Source organism: Physeter macrocephalus, chromosome 21 (assembly GCF_002837175.3).
Source record: "Physeter macrocephalus isolate SW-GA chromosome 21, ASM283717v5, whole genome shotgun sequence".
NCBI lineage: Eukaryota > Metazoa > Chordata > Mammalia > Artiodactyla > Physeteridae > Physeter > Physeter macrocephalus.
The window spans coordinates 102,307,860-102,320,754 of record NC_041234.1 but is presented as its reverse complement, the minus strand read 5'-3'; the positions used below and the strand labels follow the sequence as shown (position 1 = coordinate 102,320,754).

Here is a 12,895-nt window from a genome sequence, read left to right as displayed (position 1 = left end):
TGCTTTGTGACCACCTAGAGGGGTGGGATAGGGAGGGTGGGAGGGAGGAAGACGCAAGAGGGAAGAGATATGGGTACATATGTATATGTATAACTGATTCACTTTGTTGTAGAGCAGAAACTAACACACCATTGTAAAGCAATTATACTCCAATAAAGATGTTAAAAAAATCTCTCACCATTCCTGAGCTGCTTTTATGCATATGCCAGTATATTAAGTAGTTGCATGGACTTTAGCAGAATACTTAAGGTCATTGGGCAATTTTGCCAAACACACAGACCATCATTTGGGGCATTCCATTTACCGTTCAATTCCCTCTTTCCTCCCAAAGTTCTGCGAATAAAGTCCCTGGTTCTTATTTGATCCATATCTAGATTCCCTTCACTAAATTCTGTGCCCAAGCCTAGCCTTGGAAAATTAGCCCACGCTGAAATACTTGGGAAGCTTCTTAATGAGCTTGATTTTCAGCTGTTAAACTTGATGGAACTCACAGAAATGTAAAAAAAATCAACTGTGACAGCCTTGACAGGAGACGGGAACACTATTAGCAGCCCCTATTAGCAGTGAATGAGTGCCGGTACATACCTGATATCCCCAAGCTGCAAAACACCAGTGGTTTCGCTGAGAAACAATCACAGAGACAGGTTGGGGCAAAGATAAAAGGAGGGGGCTTTATTTTCCTTTGCTCATTACATTCCCACTTTTCTTACCACTCATTATATAAAGATACACTCATATAAACACCTCTGGATAAAGAACCCAAAAACAAACAGCAAAAAGATCTTCAAACATTATTTGCTTCTCTAGATGTCTACAGATAAGAATATTAACTCTAATAGTACACCTGTGATGGTTCTATCATTATGGCTGCAGCCTGTAGGAAATTCTAATTTTGAAATCCCACCTCTGAGGCTTATTATTGAGAAAAATGAAAGATTTTTTTAAAAACCTGCTAATGCCAGTGTTACAAATTTGGTTTTGTGTTTTAAAAATCCAGGAAAATAGCATATTTGATTGGAATTACAAAATATCAAAGCTGGAGGGGCCTTTTAAAACTATCCAGTCCAAGTCCCTCTTTTGACAAATGAGGAAACTGAGGCCCAGAGGGGGAAAAGGACTTGACCATGGTCATAAAATGAGAGGCTGGCAGAGCTGGAACATTCTCAGTCTCCCTCTCCCAGCTCAGTGCTCTTTCTTTCCACTACACTTGAGCGTGTACTAATGGAAAACAAATTAAAGCAGAAGATAGCAATAAGGGTTAGAAAACCTAAAATTGCTCATAAAGGATGGTTATTTTCTTAACTGGTTTCTACAGCACCAGAAATTCTAGCTGAAGTACTCCATGGAGGAAAACAAAGTGGATGACAGTCAAATACGAAACATTTGAAAGCATTGTATTTACAGCCTTTTTTTTCTTCACAGGGTGAGACTCCACATATGTAAAAAATGAATTTAATGCCATTGAAAGTTTGGTATAATGACTGCTGAAAATCACAGGTGATTCGTGGTCCCTCAGGCATACCTATTATGCCAGTAAACAACTAAAATACCTCACCAGCAATGTTGGAACCCAAGGGTCAGTCCTGTGAGATGGACACAACAAATTAAATCACTGATGACATCAGACAGGAATTTTTATGAACAAGGACAGGGAAAGACAGGGTTAAGGAGACTGATTGTGTGTGCATGTGTACGGGGCCAAGTGTGTGGAACTAAATACCACTCTCTCATCAGCTCCACAGGGAAGTGCGGGTTCCCTGGAGTGTGCTATCCTTAATAGCTCCACTGGGAGCTGAGGGTGCACTGAGAACCTCTTTAGTTGACAATGGGGATAGAAAAAGGGAAGCAGTAGTGCGTTTCCTTGCATACTTTTTCCCTCATTTATTCTCTATGTGCACTTTAAGAATAATAATTTCAAAAAGATTTTTCCCAATTCAGTTTCTCTCTTCACTTTGTTAAAGCTAGGAAACAGCAGCCACTGCAGCCAGGAGAAAATCCTCTGAAGAGAGTGGTCTTTGTCTTAGGGTAACCAAGGATTAGATTAGGGGGCCTGCTTCTTGCCTTTTCTTGATGTCTTAGAGAGAGAATATTCACTCTCCAACCACCTGTCTCTTACCTTCTGGTTCACTTCTGGCCTGGAATTAGAGAATACTGGCTTCCCATTTGCCTCCAACCTGTGGAGAAAATCAAAAATTTGGGTGGAGTTGCCATAACAGTCTTTCCATTGAAGCCCTTCCACTTTCCAGGAGAACAAAGGCAACAGATGAAATGAAAAGGCAATTCTAAAAGTAAAAAGTATCTTTAATTTTAAATTGACACTCTAATCTGTGAAAAAAATGGTAAAATAAGCCAAGGAAGCATTTATGTGCTTAGCATTGTGGGGACAGAAGAATATAGTCACTATTCCAGCTGGGGAGACAAGACATACACATTCAATAATAGCAACAATATAAGAAAATACACAGGCTGAGTGGAGCTTGTTGTGAGAGAAATTCACAATATAAAGAAGTGATTAGGGTAGAGACCTCCTCAATGAAGTCTTTGTAGAAGACATAGCATGTGAGGAAAGACGAGAACTGCAGGAACAAAAAGTCAAGTGGCAGGATTAATACAGGTTGTCCATGGAAAGGCGAGAACACCAGCCTATTAGGAAGAAAGTTACGCAGAAGAGGTGGGGCCTTGAGAGCCAGACAGAAGAGTCTGGACCTGATGAAGCTAAGAGAACAGGGCATTGTAAAGGTCTGAGCTTAGGAACAATTTAGTGAAAGCAGCATTGCAAAAAAAAGTAGTCAGGCAGGATGGACTCAGGAGAGAAACATCCAGAAAGGAGGTGGTTATAGAGCACCCAGCAGAAGACAATGAGGGCTTAAGTTATGCAATTGGAAAGAGGCCTGGAGTTAGCAGGGTCAAATGTGCTAAAGCTAAAAGAAGAAGGGAGAAAGTTTAAACAATTTGGATTTAAACTAGAAGAAGAAGGGAGAAAGTTTAAACAATTTGGATTTAAACTAATTTTGTCACTGGCTGTTGTGTAACTATGAGGATGCTGTATGTCATTGCTCTGGGGTAAACAGGAATGCATCTCTGTCTCTGTCTCTCTCCCTGTCTCTCTCTTCTGTGCATGTGTGTGTGTGTTTTACACACTTAGGTAATTTCCCCTATGCTTCTGCTATTCTCAGTGGAAATGTTCGAGGGAAAATAGGGAGGTGGTCAAAGGAATTAATACATACAGATACTTTTTGGCTTAAATTAATGACATTGATTATTTAATAATTCACATAATAGGAAGTACAGAAGTAGAGCAGATTCCAAGCACAGTCCAATCAAGTGCTGGAACAACTGGCTATCCATATTATGTAATGTGAACCTCAACCCTCACCTCATGCCATACACAAAAATTAATTCAAAACGATATTCACAATCCAAATATCTGACACAGGACTTCTATCCATAATTTAAGAACTCTTATAACTCAATAATAAGAAAGCAAAAATCTATTTTTTAAATGGACAATGGAATTAAGCAAATATTCCACTAATAATATATAAGAATGGTCAATGGGCATGTAAAAGGATGCTCAATAGCATTAGTCATCAGCAAAATGCAAATTAAACCACAATGAGATACCACTACTTATCCATTTGAATGGCTAAATTTTAAAAGACTAATAATACCAAGTGTCGGTGAGCATGTAAATCAACTGGAACTCTCATACATTGCTGCTGGGAATAAAATCATCTCTAGCTACTTAAAAAAAATGTTACAAGCACTTTGGAAAACAGTTTGTTAGCATCTTGTAAAGCTAAACATATACTTACCATAGGTCTCAGAAACCCCACTCATGGCTATTTACCCAAGAGAAATGGAAACCTATGTTCACAAAAAAATACTCACATATGAATGTTCATAGTAGTTTTATTTATAATGGTCAAAACCAGGAAACAATTTAAATGTCCAACATCAGAAGGATAAACAAATAGTGTGTATTTATACAATAAAATACTAGTCAGCAATACAAAGGGACATACTACTGATACACTTACTACATGTATGAATCTCAAAATCCTCATGCTGAACAAAATAAGCCAGTCACAAAAGCAAACCTAGTGTATGAATTCATTTATATCAATTGCTATAAAAGGTAAAACTAATCCATAGATACATAAAGCAAATCCATAGCTGCCTGGGGCCAGAGATGGTGGGACTGACTACAAAGCTGCATGACAGAACCTTTGAAGTGACAGGCATGTTCTACATTTTGACTGTGGTGATAGTGTCATGGTATATATATATATATATATGTCAAAACTCATCAAACTGTACAATTTGAAAGGGTGCATTTTATTGTATGTAAAAATTTTTTATTCTTTATTGTTGATCGTGCCCCACCCATGTGGACATAGTATGTCATAGTGATAATGAGTGCATATCTAATACTTTCCTCTCTTCTTTTTTTTTAAAAATATAAAATATGAATGAATTCAAGCATACAAATTACAGAAAATAATATAACAGACACCTTCATGCCTACCACGAAGATAAAAAAGATGTAAATAGTTTGTCTTACGGAGTTCTAAAAAAGAAAGAACAAAAGAACAAAAGAGATGAAACATTACTGTTACAGGTAAAGCCCCACTTTCAACCTTTCCCCTTTCCTTACCCTTCCATAGAGAGAGTCACTTTCCTAAAGTTGATGTTTACTAATCAGCTGCTTGGCTTTGCACATTTACTATAAAAATGTATGTCCATAAATAATGCACAGCATTGTTTTGTATATTTTGAATATATATAAATGGAATCTACTACATGTATCTTCTTGAAATCGCTGTTATCATTTAACATTATTTTTTAGATTACGCATATTGGATACAGATAGATCTAGTTCATTTATTTTAACCACTGTGTGAAAAAGGCACAGTTTATTTAGCCATTCCCCAACTGAGAAATGGTACATTATTTCAACTTTTTCACTTTTATATAGAGTGCTGCAATAAACATCCTCATATATGTTTTTTATTCACATGTACAAGAGTTTATCAGGGTAGGCATATAGATATGGAATTGCTGGTTTGAAGAATGTTTGGTTATTTATGCTACATAACAAACCACTTTAAAACTTAGTGGCTTAAAACAGTAACTATCATGTATTTTTGCTTGTGAATCTGCAGTTTGGGTGGGAATGGCTCATCTCTACTCCACACAAATGGCTCTACTGAAACTGAAGTATCCACTTTCAAAATAGATCATTCTCATTCTTGGTAAATTGGTGTTGGGTTGTCAGCTGGGCGCTCAGACAGCACTGTCAGCTGGGGACCTCAGTTCCTCTCTACATGTTACTCTCCATGTGGCTGCTTAGATTTTCTCACAGCATGGTAGATGAATTTCAAAACTTCCCAGGCAGAAGATCAAGGTTTCTTCTGATCTTGTGACTAAAATCTTAGAACATCACGTCCATTGTATTCCATTAGTCAAGTAAGTCACTAAAGCCAGCCCATATTGAATGGGAGAAGTGACAATGAATTTGCAGCCATTTAAAATCTACCACATTTCCCCCTCTAACCATAAATTATTTACATTTCTCGTACATGCAAAATACACCCACCTCCTCACAAGGCCTCCAGAAATCTCAGTCTATTTTGACATCAAGTTCAGGTTTGAGGACCAGGATCTCATCAGCTAAATAAGTTCTAGGTGGGGATAAGTCTCCTCAAGTTTGGAATTTCCTTGGTGTAGATCCTCTAGATCTGAGGACCTGTGAAATAAACAAGTTATGTGCCCCTAAACTCCCAACATATAATGCTGAGGTAGAAATTTCATAACCACAGTAGACACTTCCATTCACAAAGGATGGGAATAGGAGACATATAGTAGTCCATAGCTACTCTGAAATCCAGCTGGGCACGTATCACTAGTTTTCTTATTAGGGCCCAGTACTGCTCTCTGGGTATGGTTGTCCATAGCTCTTGATTCCATCCTATGAATCATCCTTCCTTACATATAAGAAATGGCCCATGAATAGGCAGAACTTCCAGAATGGTGGTACAAGATATCTGACGAAAATTTCTGCAGTGAAACAACCATTTAAGCATTGAGAAACTACTTTTAAAAAACATTTAAAATCTCCACAAATTGTCTTAAGGAAATACAGAAAATGAAGAAACAATTATCCAAGAAAATCTGCTAAATCTCAGTAAGAATAGTGAGTCTGTGGCATTTGAGCTACGACCTGCTCCCACGCCCCACCCCCATAGTTCTGTACAATGGAATCTCTTCTCTAGGCAGGTATGGGCAGGAAGACAGGTGCTCCCTTTCCCTACAACTTCTAGTCTAGTCTATGGCTACAGTTTCACCCTGGGAAGGGCAGGCTGCTGGTGTCTTTCTTTCTCCCCAGCCCAATGTTACAGAAGCTCTGTTCTAGGCAGGTGAGTCTGAGAGGACTGAACTTTCTTTCCCCATTCAGCTCCCACCCATAGGACAAGGGCTTTACCGGAGGAAAGACAGGCTGAGAATACTGGCGCCCAATTGGCTCCACCCCCACCCCCCACTCACACATACAATAGAGATTCCACTATGGCAGTGGCAAGCTATCACCATCCCTGGCACCCATTGGTAAAACAGGAGTGTCACTCCAGAAGAAGCAACCCACTGTCCCTGCCCCCAGCTCCAATGCAGTGGTCCAGAGATTCTGCCCAGGGGGAGGGGCAGGCCATAAGGACCAAGAGCTTGATAACTCTGCTTAAGATGATGGACTTCATCAAAAGAGAGCATGGAGGGCTTCCCTGGTGGTGCAGTGGTTAAGAACCCGCCTGCCAATGCAGGGGACACGGGTTCGAGCCCTGGTCCGGGAAGATCCCACGTGCCGCGGAGCAACTAAGCCCGTGCGCCACAACTACTGAGCCTGCGCTCTAGAGCCGCGAGCCACAGCTACTGAGCTCGCGTGCCACAACTACTGAAGCCCACGCACCTAGAGCCCGTGCTCCGCAACAAGAGAAGCCACCGCAATGAGAAGCCTGCACACCACGAGGAAGAGTAGCCCCCGCTCGCCACAACTAGAGAAAGCCCGTGCACAGCAACAAAGACCTAACGCAGCCAAAAATAAAATAAATAAAATAAAATAAATTTAAAAAAAAAAAAAGAGAGAGCATGGAGAAGTGCATACCTAAGGGCATTGTTGAAAACAGTAGAGATTTTGGTGGTAAGCATTTAAGAGAGACTGGTAGCTCCAGGATAGCAATAAGCAAAACAGCAAACCAGTCAGAAGATTAATAGAAAGAATCTGAGAAAGAGACAACCAAGAAGAACCTGTCCTGGGATCACACTCTCCACACAGCCCTAGATCTCTTTGATGAAACATTGTCATTATACTTTACGTCTCTAAGCATGATTTACTTTGGTTCTTTGAACATATTTATAACACCTGCTTTGAATCTTTTGTCTGCATTTTTCCCATCACTTCACATCCAAAAACACATATCAGTTTGTCCCAGTATCAGTGATGTTAATTTGATCACTTGTTTAAAGTAGTATCCTTCAGACCTCTGCACTGTAACAGTATCTTTTCCCCTTTGTAAATAACACTAAACTTGTCCCAAGATTGACTAGTGAGAGCTTATTTGAGTCAGTTCTTATGTCCTTTTGCCATGTCCTCTTAGTCTTGGTGCATTTCATTTCTTTCTGGAACCATAAATAATTCGTGGCTCACCTGTTTTGTTCCCCTGCTACATATCTGGATTCAATTATTTCTCCAAGGAACTATAAGAGTGTAGCCCTTTTTTGAGGGCTCTTGATTTATGTAGGGGTCTCAATTCTATCTCCTCATTTTATGTAGACCAATGAACTTATCCCCTATGCTTACATAAACTCCTACAAACTCCATTTTCCATGTTCCTTTCTTTACAGCAAGCTATAAGACCTTGGCCTCCTCTCCATAGTTGCTATTTCTTCTGCTCTTCCATAGTTGTGGCTATGGAAGGAGCCGCAGGCTCTCTACCTTGACCCCTCCTTGGGGTCCCAGATGACCACCTGCATTTAAGCTCTTCTCATTGTAAGGGATTTATAGTTGATCATGTGAAGACATATACAGAAGCTAGCAAATCATTAGAAGCGTACACAACCCTCAGTTATGGTCCCTGTTCTGTTGACCTTTTTACATGAGAGGGTCCTTGACACAAGTTTTCCCAAACTCTGAAGACCAGTAGACAGTAGACCTCAAAGAATCAGCTTGGATTCCCAAGTCTGGATCAACTACTCTTGGCCCAGCCCTTTCTCCCTCCCTACTCAATGAATGATTATTCTGCTGTGGGGTATATTGACATTTTAAAAGATTTCATTGATTATGCATCAACATCTGTATGGCACATGTACCATCTAGGAGCAGCAAGTAGGGCACTTGAAATTCTGATTTGATAACAACAACAACAAAAAGAAACATGTTCTTCAGAGAGCCATTTATGCACCAGAAAACCAGACTATTGGAATATCTGTAGCACATTATATAATCTTAGGATTTTGCTTTATGTTAGAAAAGAGTGATGTGTATTTGTTCAGAGTGGGGTTCCTAATTTTACTTCCATACATCTATGTAAGTATTAAAAATACATATTTCCATAAGTCAATCTCCCAGAATTTGACTAACTCTCCCTTGGGTAGTTTCATGCCAGCTCTCCACAGACAAAGCCAAATCAAAGAACTAGGACAAGGATACACACACACATTGTGTAAATGAGCCATTTCATTTTGACTCTTGAAACCAAGTTTTTTAAATGCATCTTCATATGTACAAGCATAATTCTGGAAAAGAAAGGAAAACTATGATTTAAATAAAATTTTTGAGTCCAAGAATTTACTGTTCATGTACTCTGAGGCCAAGAATGAAGGATTCTAAGGTCAAAATCCCATAATCAGAAAAAGTCCTGTTCTGGAAGGTGTGGCCAAGATGGCAGAGTAAGAAGACCATGAGCTCACCTCCTCACACAGGCATACCGAAATTACAACCATTTCCAGAGTAACTGTCAATGAGAACGACCTCAAGACTAGCAGAAAAGATTTCCCACAACTAAAGATATAAAGAAGGAACCACAATGAGATAGGTAGGAGGAGCAGTGACATTGTACAGTCAAGACCCACACATCCAGGTAGGCAACCCACAAATGGGAGGATAATCACAATTGCAGGGGTTCTCCCAAGGAGCAAGGGGCCTGAGCCCCACATTGGGCTCTCTAGCCTGGGGGTCCTGTGCCAGGAAGATGAGCTCTCAGAAGGTCTGGCTTTGAAGTCCAGCATGGCTTGTGTATGGGAGAACCAGAGGGCAGTAGGAAACAGAGACGTCACTCTTAAAAGATGCACACAAATCTCACACACTTTGAGCCTCAGGGAAGAGACAGTAATTTGAAAGGACCCTGGGTCAGACCCACTTGATCTTAGAGAGCCTCCCAGAGAGACAGAAGAAACTGTGACACCCCCTAGGGACATAGATGCTGGTTGCAGCTATTTTGGGGTGCTCAGACTACCATGAGGACACTGGTGCTGTCAAGCACCATTTTGGAGTCCTCCCTCTAGCCTATTAGCACCTGCAGCTTACCTGCCCACCAGCTGGTTGGCACCACCCCTGTGACCGCCCAGGGCAAGCAGCTAGCTGCACAGGGATGCAACCTCACCCACCAGCAGACTGGCACCAGGCCGTGCCCCTCCCTGGGACCCCACAGTCAACCACCACAGAACCCAGCCCTGCAGCAGCCAGCTGCCCCAGGACCCAGCCCTCCCCACCAGCAGGCTGGCAGCCTCTTCAGGAGGCAGAGCTTGGCAGTCAACTGGACCAGGAGCCAACCCCACCTACCAGTGTCCCTGCAGTATTTGGACCCACCACAACAGAAGGGCCCATTCAGCACACATAAGAGCATATAGCTTTGATGACCAGAGGGCAGTGTGCTGCTGGGTCCCATAGGACATTTCCTACATAAGGTCACTTCGCCAAGTGTAATCAACCTACCTAATACATTGAAATAGAAACAGAGAATTAGGCAAAATGAGGTGGCAGAGGAATAAGTTCCAAAAGAACTAACAATATAAAACTGCAGAAGAAGAACTAAGCAAAGTGGAGATAAGCAATATACACAATAAAGAGCTCAAGGTAATGATCACAGAGATGCTCAATGAACTTGGAGAAGAATGGATGAACACAGTGAGGAGTTTAACAAAGAGTTAGAAAATATAAAGAAGAACCAACAGAGCTAAAGAATACAATAACTGAAAATTTTTTTTAAATACACTAGAAGGGGGATTCCCTGGTGGCGCAGTGGTTGAGAATCTGTCTGCTAATGCAGGGGACACAGGTTCGAGCCCTGGTCTGGGAGGATCCCACATGTCACGGAACAACTAGGCCCGTGAGCCACAACTACTGAGCCTGTGCGTCTGGAGCCTGTGCTCCGCAACAAGAGAGGCCGCGATAGTGAGAGGCCCGTGCACCGCGATGAAGAGTGGCCCCCGCTTGCCACAACTAGAGAAAGCCCTCGCACAGAGACGAAGCCCCAACACAGCAAAAAAAAATAAAATTAATAAATCAATAAAAAACAAAAGGACTAGTCTTTTTAAAAAAACACTAGAAGGAATAAACTGTAGATTAGATGATAGAGAGGAACAGATCAGTGAACTGGAAGACAGAATAGTGGACCTCACCCAAGTTGAACAGAAAAAAGAAAAAAATTTTTGATTGGGGATAGTTTGAGAGATCTCTTGCACAACATCAAGCATACTAACATTCGAATTATAGGGGTCCCAGAAGAAAAACAGAGAGAGAAAGGGGCAGATAACTTATTTGAAAAAGATAATAGCTGAAAATTTCAATAATCTGGGAAAGAAATAGACTCCCAGCTACAGGAATCACAGAGAGTCCCAAAGAGATGAATTCAAAGAGATCCACTCCAAGACACATTGTAATTAAAATGGTAAAAATTAAAGCTAAAGGGAGAATCTTAAAAGCAGCAAGGGAAAAGCAACTAGTTACATAAAAGGGAACTTTCATAAGACTATCAATTGACTTTTCAGCAGATACTTTGCAAGCCAGAAGGGAGTGGCATGATCTTTTTTTAATGATGCAATGAAAAAACCTACAACCAAGAATACTCTACCTGTCAAGGCTGTCATTCAGATTTGAAGGAGAGATAAAGAGTTTTACAGATAAGCAAAAGCAAAGCGTTCAGGACCACTAAACTGGCTTCACAAGAAATGTTAAAGGAACTTCTCTATGTGGAAAAGAAAAGGCCACAATTAGAAATATGAAAATTACACAGAAATCTCATTGGTAAAGGCAAGCTAGCTGGCTTTTCAGCAGAAACTCTGCAGGCCAGAAGGGAGTGGCACAATATATTTATAGTGATGAAAGGAAAAAAACCTGCAACTAAAAATACTCTACCTGGCAAGGCTATCATTCAGATTTTACAGAAAGACCTAGTTTTACAGATAAGCAAAATTTAAAAGAGTTCAGCACCACCAAATCAGCTTTACAAGAAGTGTTAAAGGGATTTCTCTAAGAAGAAAAGAAAAAGCCACAACTAGATATATAAAAATTACAAAAGGATAAATCTCATTGGTAAAGGCAAATATACAGTAAAGGTAGTAGACAAACCACTTATAAAGCTAAATGGACCTTAAAAGCCAAAAGTAGTAAAATTATCTATATCCACAATAATTAGTTAAGGGATGCTCAAAACAAAAATGTAAAATATAAAGTCAAAAACACTAAACATGTGGGGGTGGGAGGAGAAAAAATAGTTGTTAGAATGCATTCAAACTTAAGTGATCATCAACTTAAAATAACCAAATATATAGGTGTTATATATAAATCTCATGGTAACCACAAGCCAAACATCTATAAGAAATACACACCAAAAAAAGAAAGACAAAGAAATTCAAACATAACACTAAAGATAGTCATCAAATCACAAGGGAAGAGAGCAATAGCAGAAGAAAGGAACAAAAAAGAACTATGAAAACAACCAGAAAGCAATTAACAAAATGGCAGTAAGTATATGCCTATCAATAATTACTTTAAATGTAAGTGAACTAAAGGCACCAACCTAAAGACAAATAAGATGTTTGTCGAAAGATGTGGCTGAATGGACTAAAAAAAAAAAACAAACAAAACCCATATAGATGCTGCCTACAAAATACTCATTTCAGATCTGAAGACACAAACAGACTGAAAGTGAGAAAATGGAAAAAGGTATTCTATGCAAATGGAAATGAAAAGAAATTTGGGGTAGTTTATATCAGACAAAATAGACTTTAAAACAAAGACTGTCCCATGAGACAAATAAGAACATTAGATAACGATAAAGGGATCAATCAGGCAAGAAGATATAACAATTGCAAGTATATATGCACACAACATAGGAGCACCTAAATACATACAGCAAATATTAACAGGCATAAGGGGAGAAACTGACAGTACAAAATAACAATACCACTTACATCAATGGACAGGTCATCCAGATAAAAAATCAGTAAGGAAACACTGGCCTTAAACAACACATAAGAGCAGATGGATTAGTAGATATATATAGAACATTCCATCCAAAAGCAGCAGAATACACATTCTTTTGAAGTGCACAAGGAACATTCTCCACAATAGACCACACACTAGGCCACAAAACAAGTCTCAATAAATTTAAGAAGATTGAAATTATATCAAGCATCTTTTCTGACCACAACAATATAAGACTAGAAATTAACTACAAGGAAAAAACTGAAGGAAAAAAACCCACAAACACGTGGAGGCTAAACAATATGCTACTAAAGAATCAATGGATCACTGAAGAATTCAAAGAAGAAATCAAAAAATACCTGGAGAGGGCTTCCCTGGTGGCGCAGTGGTTGAGAGTCCGCCTGCCGATGCAGGGGA

At 39.9% G+C, this 12,895-nt stretch overlaps 1 protein-coding gene across 5 annotated transcripts in view; it reads left to right on the top strand.

Moving 5' to 3' along the window:
* ENOX2 (ecto-NOX disulfide-thiol exchanger 2) overlaps nt 1–12,895 on the top strand; it is a 374,580-nt gene that overhangs the window by 305,187 nt on the left and 56,498 nt on the right. For 2 of the 5 annotated variants that reach the window (XM_055081649.1, XM_055081650.1), the window contains exon 13: nt 4,484–4,621. The gene's annotated coding sequence lies outside the window, so the exon portion shown is untranslated. Of the gene's footprint in view, nt 1–4,483; nt 4,750–12,895 lie in introns of those variants that run through there. The other 3 variants (XM_055081653.1, XM_024128148.3, XM_055081651.1) reach the window with 3 other exon arrangements.